At 31.7% G+C, this 15,090-nt stretch overlaps 1 long non-coding RNA gene across 2 annotated transcripts; it reads left to right on the plus strand.

The window, feature by feature from the left end:
- Nucleotides 1–5,257: 5,257 nt before the first annotated feature.
- On the plus strand, nt 5,258–9,275 carry LOC111639419. 2 transcript variants are annotated; one of them, XR_002759062.1, is made up of 4 exons: nt 5,258–5,572; nt 7,163–7,367; nt 7,614–8,036; nt 8,113–9,275. It is a non-coding gene; the product is annotated as an uncharacterized LOC111639419 (long non-coding RNA). The 2 variants fall into 2 exon arrangements; XR_002759061.1 differs by having other exon boundaries at nt 7,163–8,036.
- Nucleotides 9,276–15,090: the final 5,815 nt, after the last annotated feature.

Genomic DNA, 15,090 nt, shown 5'->3' on the forward strand with positions numbered 1-15,090 from the left:
TTCATTTTGCTACGAAAATTCTCGTTCTTTAATGCCTGTATCAATACCACTTTGGTTCTTCTTAGGCATCTGAAAACAATACAATAACTGATAGATAGAAAAGAATGTAACAATTTGAACAATGTGGACTGTTTCAGTGTATCATATTCTCCGATGCAAATTGAATATTCGTCTAAACCTGGTATTGTTTCCCAAATTAGAAGAATTGTTCGTTGCCATAAACAAAATTCGATTATTCGAACGTATATATTGATAAATTTCGAATTTTTACATATTACAATTTTGTTTCGGCAATTGCAAGATTCGAACGGATCTGTCCCAAATATGAGGGCGGTCGTCCAACAAGGGCGAAGGAAACAGCTTATACAAGTTCCTGTTTGTAAATTCGGGTTCATTTTTACTTTGTATCTTACGCTTCACAAAGCAAAATGATAGTCTGAACAAAAGTGTTTGTTACATATATCTAATATCTCTTAAAAATGGATAATATATATTATTGATTTCCTGCCATATTTTCACTGGATAGAATTGAAAATTAATTAGCTAAGTGCATGTTTTATTGATTGGTCAATAAATTAAACGCTGGAGCTAAAATGTAGCGCTGTAATGGCACGAATATGGATGGCATTTTAATTCAGGAAATTTTATTAGTAATATAGATTAGATACACTGTGGGTTAAAAAATAAATTTGTATATAAATTTAATATAAAGTAACGACGCGAGATAAGAATTTAATGTAAAGTAATGATGCAAACTGAATTATACCAAAATAAAGACCGATACACTATAGTTTATATTTAATTTTTATAGGAATTTAATATAAAAACGATGACGCAACTGAAAAATTAAATAATTTTTTGAAAATTGCGCCCTTTGCTGTACAGTTCGTACCTTGAAGTAAGTCGTGTCGACCCCTCTTGGTTTTCTTTGTTCATTTTAATAGAATAAACACGTGCCTCCAGCAACAACGTGAGTTTTTTTTTTATCTGTAGATAATAAACGATTGTAGTTTTAAAAAATCGATTGGTTGCTAGTTATTTTAATTAAACACGTCGGCACGCGCGTGCTCCGTCAAATAGAAATTACGCTCGGTCAATTAGGCACGAAATTAAAAAAATAATTAATAAAAATTTAGCGTCGAAAAACGACTATTTTTACTTTAATCCAGTTTTATGATATGTTTTTAGTTGGATTTAGTCAAAACATTTTAATTTTGTTATAGTTTTGTTTATGATTTTAATTTTTTATATTAGAAAGTAATTAGCATAAATTACAAAGTGTCGTGTTTCATCTTCGCTCCCTTTCAAGTTTATAGTCCTAGACACGCGCCGATGTTTGTTTTTACTTCTACTGGTGTTTCCGCTTTTATTTCACCCTCAGACGATGATGAGACGGGCATCACGTGATCGCTTACATCACTTTTTACCACAGAAATTACCTTACCTTGAAAGTTTTATTTTTTTTCTCGATTTTAATTGTTATTAACTAACTTTTTTGATAGATTCTTATATATAGGGGAGACCGGGGCAAGATCGGCATGTTAAGCTTTACTTAAATTTTGTGTAATAAATACTGCTGTAAACTGAAAAACAAGCTTTGCATATTGTCTATTGGAATGTTACCTTACTATAGAACTGGTTAAAATCAGTTTGGAAATAAAAATAATTAAAATAATTACAACTTTACAAGAAGAGAGAAATTGACGAAGTTGCCCCGGGTATAGAGGCAAGATCGGCAACTTCTATCTTTTTGTAAAGTTGTAATTATTTTAATTATTTTTATTAAAGTTGCCCCTGGTATAGGGGCAACAGTAATGGGGCAAGATAGGCACGTATATAAAATTATGTTATTATCAATGTATAAGTTGGAATTCACTATTAAAACAAACAAATACAAATCCAACACCCATTTAATATTATTACAACGAAATGCAAGTTCAAAGACATATATACATGAATAACAAATGCAAACATGTTTTCATTTATCATCTGTTTGATTTTTATCCTTTGCTTCTAATGTGGCTTTATGTTGCCGATCTTACCCCGCTAGTCATGATTTCGAAACATTAAGTACAACCCTGAGAACAGAATGCCAAGCCACGATCTGGCCACGTGAATAAGTTGAAGTTACATCCTTCTAACAGGAAAAGTAACTTTCGTTATCATGGAATTATAACAAAACCTGCCAATTCAATATAAATGGAAAAAAAATATTATATGGAATTGAACGAAAATGAAAATTTGCTTGATAATTCAACTACGCTTGTTGGAGAACAATAAAAACAGTACACTCAACAAGCCACCAATAAAACTCAACTGCCTAACCTATAACCAAAGTCTCCTTTTAATTTGTTTTTAAAAAAAAGCGCTTGACAAACTTGCCCCGCATGCCGAAGTTGCCCCGGTCTCCCCTATCTGTTTTCTAAAGTTGCAGATATTTTTTTATTAAGTTTTACGCATTTATACTTTTTTATTCGCATTTTGTATATAAACAGGGCTGTGGAGTCGCGTAAAAATCTACCGACTCCGACTCCGACTTTGACTCCGACTATGGGCAAACTTGTTACCGAAAGAGACCCGGAAATTCTGATGTCATCATGTGACCTCAGAATAAAATATTCAATAAATAGAGTTGTAATAAAGATAGAGCGTAGAAACTTTTTATTCCAAAGCTAAAAGACTTCTCTAAGTAATATATAAATATGTATTCGATAATTTATACTTTTCCGGCTGTTATATAACAGAGGAAAAGTGTAGGTCCCCTATCAAATTTTTACATTTTTGGACTCGGGACACCTTGAAATTTCGAGATATGCGAAAGGTTCGAGGTTTTTTCTATATGTGTGGATGTAAGACTGTGTAGGGGGGCATGATTTCGTTCATCCTGTTTGAAGCCTAATAATTTCTGTGGTCAGAGTGGTCAGAACACGAGTCGGATGGTTTAACACAGGCGTTAGTTATTTAAGTCAAAGTGGTTGAACTAAATCGTGTCCCCATATACATTCTAACATCTTAAGCGAGAACATCTTAACGGGTTTTACTGTACTATTATAAAATGGCTAAAAAGCTTACTTTGAGGGTAAAGACGAGTTTTATTTTATTTTATTAAATTTTGAACGCTAATAACGTGTAAAATATTTATTAAGAGATATGACACATGACCACTTTTATGTCTGCACCCTGTCAACCTTTCATTAAGAACCAAAATTTAATAGTATTAATGCCCCTTTATACGCAAGCTACAGTGCCACATTTCGTTTCTTAAACTTCACCCATTCTGAGATATTCTTTAATATCTCAGAACAGAAAATAAAGAATTTAAACAAATTAGACGACAACACACACGCGCGCGCGAATTTTCCCCCTTTATTGACTTTTTTGAGGGGGTTCGGGAGGTCTCTAAACGTGTAGATTTGCAAAAAAAAAACTTGGAGGGTCAAATTTGACACAATTCCAATACTTTTCCGTTTTATATACATAACAAGTTGGTAAGTAAAAAGGAGTCGGAGTCGTCAAAAAATCCGCCGACTCCGACTCCACAGCCCTGTATATAAAATATAAGAAAATTCAAAAATTAATTAAATGTTATTAGAAATGCTAAACTATAAGTACGATGCTTTTAAAAGTAATACTGCAAATAGATATAGTCAATTATTTTGTAAACATATTTATTATTTTAATTTTTATAAATGATTTAATTTGTTTCAACGCGACGCGCTCAGAATCGATCAATTACAGTCGCGCGTTATTTAAGAAGGCGGCGGGACCCGATTCAATTGCTTCTTCATTTCAGATGTTAGTTAGAGAGTGCTATTTTAATGAAATTTAAGACGTAGTGTATGTTTATTATAATTAATAAATTTATATAAGAGTAATATATATTACTGACTGTAGTTTAAAGCTTACTTGGCGCAATGTAACGGCAAAATATATAAAGCAAATTAATGCATTTTTTTATTTTTACTGATATACAGTAAATGCTTGACTACGATTAAATCCTCGATTTATACGTTTCCTCTACTATCTAACAGTATAAAATACTTGTTGTTGTAAAAATATAAAATTTTCATTTAAATAATAAAAATTCTATTTTTTAAAAAATGTATTTAAATAAAAATTTAATATTTTTTTAAAATTTGATTTCTAAATGCAAAAACTAAACTTATAAAATATCAACTCACTATAAATAATTTCAACTTTCGTTTATTGACATCAGATTTGGTAAATTTCACGGAATTGTGTTATTTTTCAACTCTATTATTTATTCTCTGGAAAATAATAGACTCTAATAAGTCTTACAGAGAGCCTATTATATAGACTTAATAGTCCTCCACTGTAAAAAACAACAAACTGCTAATCGCTCTATTACTTTGTTTTCAAACACTTCCTTCTCTGTCAGCTGAGAGTCAAATGGCTAACAGATTATTTACTTCCACTCAGGGAAATGTGATGTGTCATAAAACTTTATAAAATGAATAAAAAAAATACAAGAAATTAAATTATTTCCGGTCAAATTTCAGTTTTTTAGAAGTTATTCGCTTTATAATAACGCGATTATAAGCGAAGAAGCGCGCCGTAGCTGCAGCTAAAATTGAAGAAAAATTAGACAGGTAATAATTTTTTCGGATTTTTCACACAATTTTTACACGAGCTAATTAAAAATCAATTGGTGCCTAATTTTCACTAGGCGCGTCCGACCGGTTAAATCATGTCTATGTGAAAGCAAGATTCACGGTTGGAGGTGTATATTGTAATTTGGAACTTGCTCTCAGGTAATGTACCTTTAATTTGTTTGTGGATATAGTTGGTGTACTTATGTATTAATTACCTGTTTCTAAACTAGATGTATGTAAATTTTATATCATTGGTGAAACCTCCTTCGATTTTATTGTCGAGAAAAGTGCGGCGGTAGTGTATTCTAAATCTCATCGATAAAAGTAGTGTAACAGTAATACTTAAAGTAAGTGTTATAGATTTAAAGATTATAATGTTAAATTTAATTTTTAAAAAAATGTGTAAAAAATATTTATTTGGGCAGATATAGGAAACTGCATTTCTTTTATATAAGTGTGAGATGCGAACCACCCCTGTGATTAATTAAAATTTTAATCGAAAAATTAAAATTTTAGACGAAATTATTTTATAATTTTGATAAAATTATATTTCTAACACGAAGGAAACTGGTAAAGTCACTTCCTTTAACGGAAGTTGAACATCCTTTTTGTTTTCCCTTATCTCCTAAAAATTTTAGTTACTCTGGGAACTGTCAACCTCTCAGTAAAATCCCCTTTTACTGTTCACGTGGAAAAATACAAATTAATGATTGGTGAAAATTCGTGAGAAAGAGAAAGAATCTAGTATCATTCGGGGAGTACGCCACGAAATTCGAGAGGAGGAGGACGTATTCTACATCATCTCTCGACGGCCAACGCCCATAATAGACTCACATGTTTCGTATTAAGTCAGTAAATACATTGAAGAAAATGTTTATTAATGTGCCATTGAATAATTGACCAAGAAAGAACATTCATCCAGAACTAAAGATACAAGAAGATAAAAGACATGATTCGAGGTAGTATGATTTTTTGATATAAATTGTGAGCTCTTTCTCTCTCGAAATAGCTTTATTCGAAGATTCAATTTTGTATAATTTTTGTTTCATTAAATGTTTGTTTTTATTGTTAAAGAAATGTCTCTTACGTCATCTAAATCAAACATATTTCATCATCTCTTTCACGAATCAATCCGTGTAATTCACGTGTTAATCCGCGTAATATAAATCTGATTAACTGGTGTCGGGAATCCTGACGGGAAGGAAGAGGGTGATTACACAATCATCTAATTCCACTGTAAATTAACCTATTAGTTAAAGCCCTCCACCCTCGATTTCTTTGGACAGAAAAGCCATTCTTTTTGACAACTAGAGGACTAATTTAATAACTAGACGCCGATTAAGTTGTACACGAGTAATAACTACTTCGTACCCCAGAATGGCCCCTCATATAAGTGTAAGCTTTCAAACCTGTAGGAAATCTAATGGTAAGTGTTTAAAAAAATAAACTTATATATTCAGTTGTACTCTTGTATAAAGTGTCTTTTAGTTAGACGATATATTTATTTATAAGAAATGTTTTTGTATCTACTTTTAAATGTTTAGTTGACTGATGAGGGGCAGTATGAGCCCGAAACGTGTAGTAATACTCGTATCAACTGAATGAAGATGAGAAAACGCCAAGTGTTTAAAAAGTAGCACAAATTTTCTCTTTTAGCACCGAATAAAAAAGAAGTTATCATTTATAATATGTAATAATACAAATTTCTCAAAGCAGAAATTTTTATATTAATTAATAATAATTTAATATAAATAAAATGTTTTTGAAAAATAAACTATTAGTGAATAAAGCCAGGTCGAAAAATTAGAGATGTTGCGGCCGACGTTTTCATCGCGAAAACGTGTACGTCGGACGTTCAGCGCCGCCTTCCTGTAAGTCTAGAAGTTTGACAATAGCGTTTGGAACGTCAGTGGAATCATGCTCGACGTATCAAACGCCATTGTCAAACTTCTAAGCTTACAGGAAGGCGGCGCTGAACGTCCGACGTACACGTTTTCGCGATGAAAACGTCGGCCGCAACCTCTCTAATATCCAGCGGCACTTTATATTACATTAAAAAATATTTCTTTTATAGTAAATTTTTAATAAAATATTATTTCTGGTAAATTCTATTGGAGTAAAATATGATTAGAAACTTGGCGCTTAATTTTAAAATAAAAAATATCGGCAAAAATGAAGTTTCTTACATCTTGAATTACAGACTGCGCCACTGGATTTATTCAAATATGAAAAATCTTCTGTTACAACGTAATCGTAAAATGACGTTCGAGTTATAACGAGATATATTTTGTGTTATTAATTCATTTTGGAGTAGGCATTTGTTCCGAGGAGAAACGGAAGAAAAGTTCTCGGCCATTCAAAGATAAAACTTTATGATCGGTCCGTCGGGCGCTGTTTTAATTATTGTTTAAAAGACAATGGAACAAGTTGGTTGTTGTGCAATGGTGAAGATTCTTCGATACGGCTACAGAAATATTTTCAAAAATTTATAAAAATCCATAACGGGTTTAAATGCGAAGTGTTATCTTAACTGATTATTATATTTCCAGAATGGAATTAGATGAAAGAGAATGATGTGAGGAGAATGATATATGAAGAACAGATATGGAATCCTTAGAGGCAGCAGGATGCCCCGATTACCTGTTCATGAAATTCCGCTGCAAACCTGAAGTCACGCTATTTCGATTTAAAAGTTTTCACCCGAAAGCAGTTATAGATGATCTGCACGACTCTAATCGACGTGGCTAATTGCAGGTGAGCATATATTTTAAATTAAGTAAATTATCAATAAGATTAAAAACTGCAGTCCGGCATTGTGACCGTGTCACAATAAATCACTCCTCATTATTAATTTTTTATATTGTTTAAAAGTATTCATCCTTTTTCAATAATACTCGAATGAAATAATATTTTTCGAATTTCAATTGTAAATTTCGAAAAATACAGAAGTGAAAACAATTAGCATTTAAATATTAGATTGTGTCACTTATTTTTTTCCAGAAAATTGACATTTCATTTGCACAGAAAAGAAGCAAATACCCATTGAGATAGAGAAGTGGTAAACTGTATTTATATTTTAATTATTGAATAGATTTGACTCATCAGGAAAGAAGTTAAAATCTTTCAGAAAGAAATCGAAAGAATCGTGTCTATTTGTTTCTCTGTCGTCGTCTTCGGTTCCATCAGAAATGAAAAGAGAAGAAGAAACGACAATAAATAGCATTAACACGCAACACTTCGCTCGTTACTACTGACGCCTTTTCGTTGTCTTTCGTGTCGAGAAAAGACGAGGATAGTTTTATTTTACACTCTGTTGATACCTTACAATTCTTTGAGTATTTGGAGACAGAGTGATGATTCTGTTGTATTTTCTTCTGTATGACAAAGTGAACGGAAGCTTATGGAATTCTCATGCAGAAATGGGTGAGTTCTTTTTATCATTCCTTTGATAGTCGTCATTTTATTTCCACATTCAAGAAATTAAAGTAATGATTTACAGTGCTGATCTGAAGAAAATCTCGTTGACAATTACATTAGAAAAAAAATAAGAAAGAAAAAAGACTTCCTAAGTAGCTGAAGACGATTTTTCAGGTAATATTTCTTGATATATCGAATGGCCCTAGAGTTTGGTTAATGGAATGCGCTAACAAGTATAGAAAGTGCTTTACGTTTTTCTGTTGAATGAAGTTTTTTGACTTAATATAGACAAACGTAAGTAAATCTCTAATTTTTTTCTCACGCATTGTCAAAACCACAATTTTTAAGAAAAGGTTAGAAATTGGTTGTTTTTAATATTTCAAATTTTTCAATCAAAACTGAAATATGAAAATAAAAGGAAAGGATTTTCGTAAAATACAGTTTTATATGAATTACTTGTTTTTAAACATAGCAGACAAAACTATTTTAAATATCGTATTAATAATTAATCAATGCATTTCACACGTATACGTATTCTTGTTTAAGAAAATTGACTTAAATCGTTTATTTTTCAGATTTTGAACCCAGCTTTAATTTTCTGGCATGACGTGTTCAAGAAATGATTTCTAAAATGAAAATTTTTTGAAATTAAATAATTTGTTTTATAAAATAATGTATGACGTCATTCTCGTATTTGAATTCATTGAAAACTTTATTTTCAGATTCACTATCACCCAATAAAGAGAAGTGTAACAAATGAAGAATTGTTTCCAGAAAAAAAGGATGAGTCGAGGAATGTGTTTAACTTCTGTTTACAGAAGACTAAATTGAAGACAGTGATAAGAAATTATACGAGAATATGAAAAAAGGAAGAATATATGTGAAGGAAATGAAGAGAAACAGAAAATGAAATGAAGAAGATATTTTAAATAATTTCCAAATACGTTGTTATTTGTGAAAATACTCTTCATATAAAATGTTTTGAGATAAATGTATAAATTACATTAATTTGTGACAGTATGTTCATACTGCTTGGAAATATTTGAAAATGTTGGTTGAAGCAGTTTACGTATGGTTTATTGTTTGATGTGGGGTGGTTTAGTTAGTTGTAAGGTATCAATTTTCGTTTAAAGAATCTTGCTAGAAGGAAATTCTTTTTTTTATCTGCACACACAAGTTTAACAATCTTTTAAAAGCAGCGCGCTTAAATTTAGAATTTTACATATTCGATTAGCAATAAATTGAAGGGAGTTTTGGTTTTAAATGCTTTTATCATATTTTACAGGTTTAAACAATTGGAAGTATCGATGTGGCAGTTGCGAGAAAGAATTTGTTTCGAAAAATGGGTTAAAATATCATCGAATGTTTCACACTGGAGAAGGGCTGTTGTCTTGCCAATACTGTAATCGTCAGTTCGCCCAATCCCGCCATCTACTTGAACACATCAAGATTCACACCGGAGAGAAACCCTTTGCCTGTGATCATTGCAAACAACGTTTTACGCAAAAAGCACATCTGATTCGACATCTCCGAACTCACACGGGGGAGAAGCCATTCTCTTGCGACCATTGCAAGCGAAGTTTTACACAAAAAAATCATCTGATAGGACATCTTCTTTTTCACACCGGCGAGAAACCATTTTCGTGTAATCATTGCTCACAAAAATTTCGTTTTAAACGTTCTTTAACGAATCATATTAATAAACATCATAATAGTAATGAATAATGATTTTTGTGGAAATGATTTTAGTACATTTCTTTGAAAAATATGTAATACTCGTATAGATTTCTTCGTTTTGTAACTTTTATTTTATACATAAAACAGTTGATTTTATGTACTGCAAAAAAGATGATTTGCAAAATTAATTCAAATTTCATTGATTAAAAAGAAACTTAGTTATTTTTTACTTGTTCAAGTACGGGTCATTTGTTTATGGCGATAACATTCATTTCTATTATTTACGGAGAGTTCGTTTATTGTTAGAATTAGAGTATTCAGAAACATGACAAGTGATCGAGTTTGCACGAAGATCAATTATTGTCACTCGCTTTATTGGAAGATACGAAAGAGATTAGAATAAGTGAATTTTACCGTAAATGTTGTTTTTTTAAAAATCATAAACAGTAGAAAAGTTTAATAACGAAAAGTTTTCATTTGAAAAAATATATCACACAGACCATTAACTTCTAAACGTTGTATACACATTAAAGTGAAATAAATACGAGTTAAACATTGCGGGACATAATTTATAGCCATTTTTGCTTGAAGTAAACATTACATTAAGGTGATTTTTGTCTTACGAACAGTTTGAATTTCAGTGAACTGAATAAGAAAAACTGATGGAAGTGTACACTTTCTAACAGTTTTAATAAATTTATGAATTGCATAATTACGCATAATAATAGTAAATAAACGTATGGATCTTAAACGCCAGTAACTTATTGCATACGTATTGTTTTAAAGTTTTTCACGTCCGAATGAAATTATTGAATTGCAAAAATTATTAGAAAATAATTTTAAAGTATCTTTCCACTTTTCCTTCATTAGCAAAAAAAAAAATATGTTTTCTCGTATCATTTCGTGCCATTACTTGAATTTAATCTTCCATAAACAGAAGCCATACAAACTAATTCTTCGAATTGTTTTGCGTTTTACGAGAAACAATTCGTCAGTTATTACACGGGTGTTTCTATTGGTCGATTGTGAATCTGCAAATGACGTCAATTGTTAGTTTCTAAATAAAATTAGATAATTCAAAATTACAGCTTCAGCCTGGAAATCTGTAAAAAGGAACGAATTCCTGTTAATTTTAATATACAAGAATACGTATTTATAAGTTTGAAATAAATCGATAAAGCGACATTAACCATACTAAATTATGCGCAATTCTCGCAGCCGTACTCATTAGTTTTCTTCCATCATTCTTGAATGGTGTTGGTGAATTCATTGGTTGTTTGTCATCTCATTCAAGAAAGCGATTTATGAATATGGCGAGAAAGAAAGGATGGAAGTAACGAAGGCGAGACTTTGCGTAATGTGTATGGTTAAAAAAAGAATACTGCAATAATTGAACATTTGATTCAGTTAACTTTTTAAAAAATTTTAAAAATAATATTTTTCTTTAAAGTAAGAAAAAATGACATTGTTATGGAAATAAAAAAAACGGTTTGAATATTGAAAAATTGTGTTAGTATATCGAAAAAGTGTTTGTGGTATGTTGGCTTGTATGAAAAAATGGTAACTGGGGCGAGAAATATTGTAATTTCCGGAATGCATCTGGATAAAAATAAAGTTAAAAAATGTGATAATTCGTAGAAAATAACTTTCTAAACCGGGTTCATATTAAAAAATTTAGTTTGTTGTTTTAATTTTTTTTTTTTTTTTTTCGTTTATCTCTCAGGTCGTAGGTACTTTTTAACAGCCAGGAATTTCGATCTAAAGGCTGTTTTGCTTCTCAATATCGCCAAATACTTTTAATGACAAATTCAGAAATTCGTCGAGTGATCGTTGAATTACCCTCTGCATCTGCTTTCTCCGTATCGGTCGAATTCTCTACTTTAGTTCCTGCAGGACTATTGTTTCCAACTAATTCTTTCGAACTAATAGCATTTTCTATGGAAACGGTCTGATTCGGAACTTTTTCTGTTAGGAAATTGTTGAAATTTGAATTTGAAGTTTTTGTGCGCTTGGTATTACTGAACTTCCTTTTTCTTGCGTGGCAAAATTATATATTTTTTGGCGTAACAGTTCTTTGTGTGAATCTTTAATTTTATTTATTACCACAATTCGTTCTTCCTCCTTTTGTTTCGTTTCCGCAGCTTGGTCTCTCTAAGCCATTTGCACTTTTGAATTTGCATTTTCTGTGGGTGCTTCGATAATTTCCTCATCCGGCACTTTTATTATGTTTTCTCCATTTAAATACATTGCTAAAAGAGCTATTTCAGATGATTTTGAAACCACAATCTTTCCTGTTTGTACTTTATCGAAACGGTGTTCAGTTTCTTCATAATGAATCTTCACTACTGCAATTGCTCCATGAATTTTTCTGATTGGATCCACAGTTTCCATTTTTACTGTTTCTTGCGAATAAATTCCAGTATTGATTACGGGTTTGGTTGTAGTTTTCTCGGAAATTACAAAAAAATGATTTTATGTCTTTTAAATCTGTTTGTGTATCCATAATTGACTTGGATATCCCAAAGGTTTAAAACTTTTCCGATGGTTTTGATCCGAGATAGTTGTTTATATTTATTTTTATTATCTGAACCTCAGAATTCAGCTCTTTCAGCTCTTCTTGAATTCTCTTCTGATTTTGCGTCAAGAAGCGAAATGTCGAAAATAGTAGTAAATTATACTACCAATAATTATTTCTGTTACACATCTAAATGCAAGATAACTTGCAGATGTGTAAAAATATTCAAGCCAATATTCATCTATTATCACCATAATGTTTTTTTCTTTCTGGCTTTGCAAGTTCTATTCGCTTAACAGTTGCAGTTTTACTGGACAATAAATAATTATTGTTTCATAAACTTCATTCTATTGTTAGGATTTAACATTGTAAATTTTTTTTAAAGTGCAAATTTTAATGATTATTTGTAAAACGCTTTATAAATATATTCTATATATCCGAAAGAAATTGCTTTTATGTTCATATCTTATTTTATTGAATGTACAATTTAAAATTTATTTAGTGGATAAATGAGAACTTTTTCTTATAGAATAACGGTAGAAAGGTCAGTTTCCTATTTAAATTTATGCAATAATTCCAACAATTTTTTTTCTGTATAAAGTGAGTCGAGTGAATAAAAACCACGAACAATGATTTGTCCTGAGTTCTCACCTGTGTTGGCCATTTGAGTTTTGCTGGTTTTCTTTACGTACGTAACATCTAAACGGGGCCATTTTTACACAGTCCTCTGCGAGTCACTTCTTTTTTTAGATTGCCACGTGTTGCATGGCTTTAATTAATCCAATCGACGTGAAATGGAATATAAAGTATGTATATACATAAAAACTGAATTCGTTGCAATTATTTGTTCCGTTTCCCGAAATTGATATCATTGGACGTCAATACTCGTCACGACTACATAACGTTACATAAAAACGATCCTTTCGACCATGGAAAAAAAATCTTATTTTCTTATTTTCGGTTGTTTTCTGGGTTCCCAAATATTCTCAGAAGTTTTTACCCGCGCGAAACAATTTTATCGCAGTTTTAATCAACTTTTAATGACGCGCAATTCACATTTAATTGCTTATTAATGGGAGTTTGATATTAAATTACGTTTATCGTTCTAAAGTTCTAATGCACCGATATCTTTCTTTTTGATAGAGTAGTAATATGGAGTGTTCAGCACAGAATGTCCTATCTATGTTCTAACAGACGTACCGCCGGGTTTCTTCTATTCACACCCACATAATCTTTTTCGATTCCAAACTGTTGACTTTTAAATAGAATTTTATATACTCTAGCTTTCTTTTCCTTTTTTATTTTGTTTTTATCGTTTCGTAGCAAGATACGGATATTGGGTGCTCTTTTATAGAAAATTCTCGAGTTTTTATAAGATAAAGAGCATTAGATACAAACGACACGATACTACATGAGCAATTAGCATAGACTAGACCAGTGTTTTTCAACCTGTGGGTCGCGACCCCCAAGGGGGTCGCGAAGCCTTACACGGGGGGTCTCGGGTAAAAGAAAAAGACAAGTGTTTGTAGGTCCTGCACTACATTTAAAAAAACTACAATTTTAGCGAGAAGGCTGTACAGTACCTGCTTATTTTACAGTACAATTGGTTTTTTGATCGGCATTTAGGTCTGAACGATGGGTGTCGCCAGGGAGGGGCCTGTGTGGGTACCCCACCCCAGAAAATGATAGCCGAAAAAGTGTTGAGCTGACTTGTAAAAAGAAGTAATAAGTAGAAAAGTAGAAGTTCAGAACTCTCATCCTGAAAAAAAAAAGTCAACAGCACCCAGAGCCCAATGTTATGATGAAAAGGAAGTTTCATACTATACGTGTCTTAAGTTATTGTCGATTCTTCTTAAATTCTCATTTTAATCAACAATAATTTCTCTCAACAGAAAAAAATTAAATACGTAATTTTTAAAATCACTGATATAGTTTTAATATGACCCTAGGGGGGTCGCCAAAATTTTTTAACTTGTAAAGGGGTCGCTTATTCAAAAAGGTTGAAAAAACACTGGACTAGACGATTGTAAAATGGGAAGAGGCTAAAGTCATTAAAACGGTGCACACTCCATCCATTTCGTCGGAGATGAAAAAGATGGAAATTTATAAAAGTAAAATGAAAAATTGTTGCTTAAATGCTAGGGATTCTAATGCTCTTCCAACAGCGTGGAAATATATAATAAGAAAAAAAAAAGGAACTTAAAAGCCCTTAAACCATGCTTCTTTATAGTTAGCTTTGTTTTCAATGTTTTATTTGTTTATTTATTGTATTTATTTAATGTACATACTTCTTTCAATTTATTATATTTTAAGTTAAATTATTTTTTGAATTTTAAATATGTAAAATATTCGAAAAAGGTACATTACGTTCCATTTTGGAACATTTATAATATTAAAATGCTAGTGCAGTCACGGAAAGCAGGAAAGGATCCTACCATTTTTACTCAAGAAGGGGAGCGACTTATGCACCATGATTTACAAGGAGACTAAAGAAAAAGCTGAGGTTTGATGTTACGGACTTATTTCAAAAAGTCTAATCCTTCAAAAACTTTTACGGCTGAATTGGAGAACTGCCAGATTCAACTGTTTGGGAGTTACCGTCTATGGTTTAGCCCTCATACTAAGGGTAGTTAACAGTGGTCATATTTATTTGAAGAAACTAAAATATGATCTGCAATGGATTACACAAGTCAAAGAGCAGGCTTGTTCTGGAAGAGAACAAAGCCATCGGTCAAGGTGACAACCTAACGCTCTGGGAGACTCGGGATCGATCCGGACGGGTCGAAAAAGCAACAATAATTTTTCTGGTGGCGGTCCGTCCGGCCGGCCGGCTACCTCGGGCCTCTCCCCTCACCGCTGCTCTAATGT

The sequence above is a fragment of the Centruroides sculpturatus genome, unplaced genomic scaffold (genome assembly GCF_000671375.1).
Source record: "Centruroides sculpturatus isolate CEXI.00-Female unplaced genomic scaffold, Cexi_2.0 scaffold1222, whole genome shotgun sequence".
NCBI lineage: Eukaryota > Metazoa > Arthropoda > Arachnida > Scorpiones > Buthidae > Centruroides > Centruroides sculpturatus.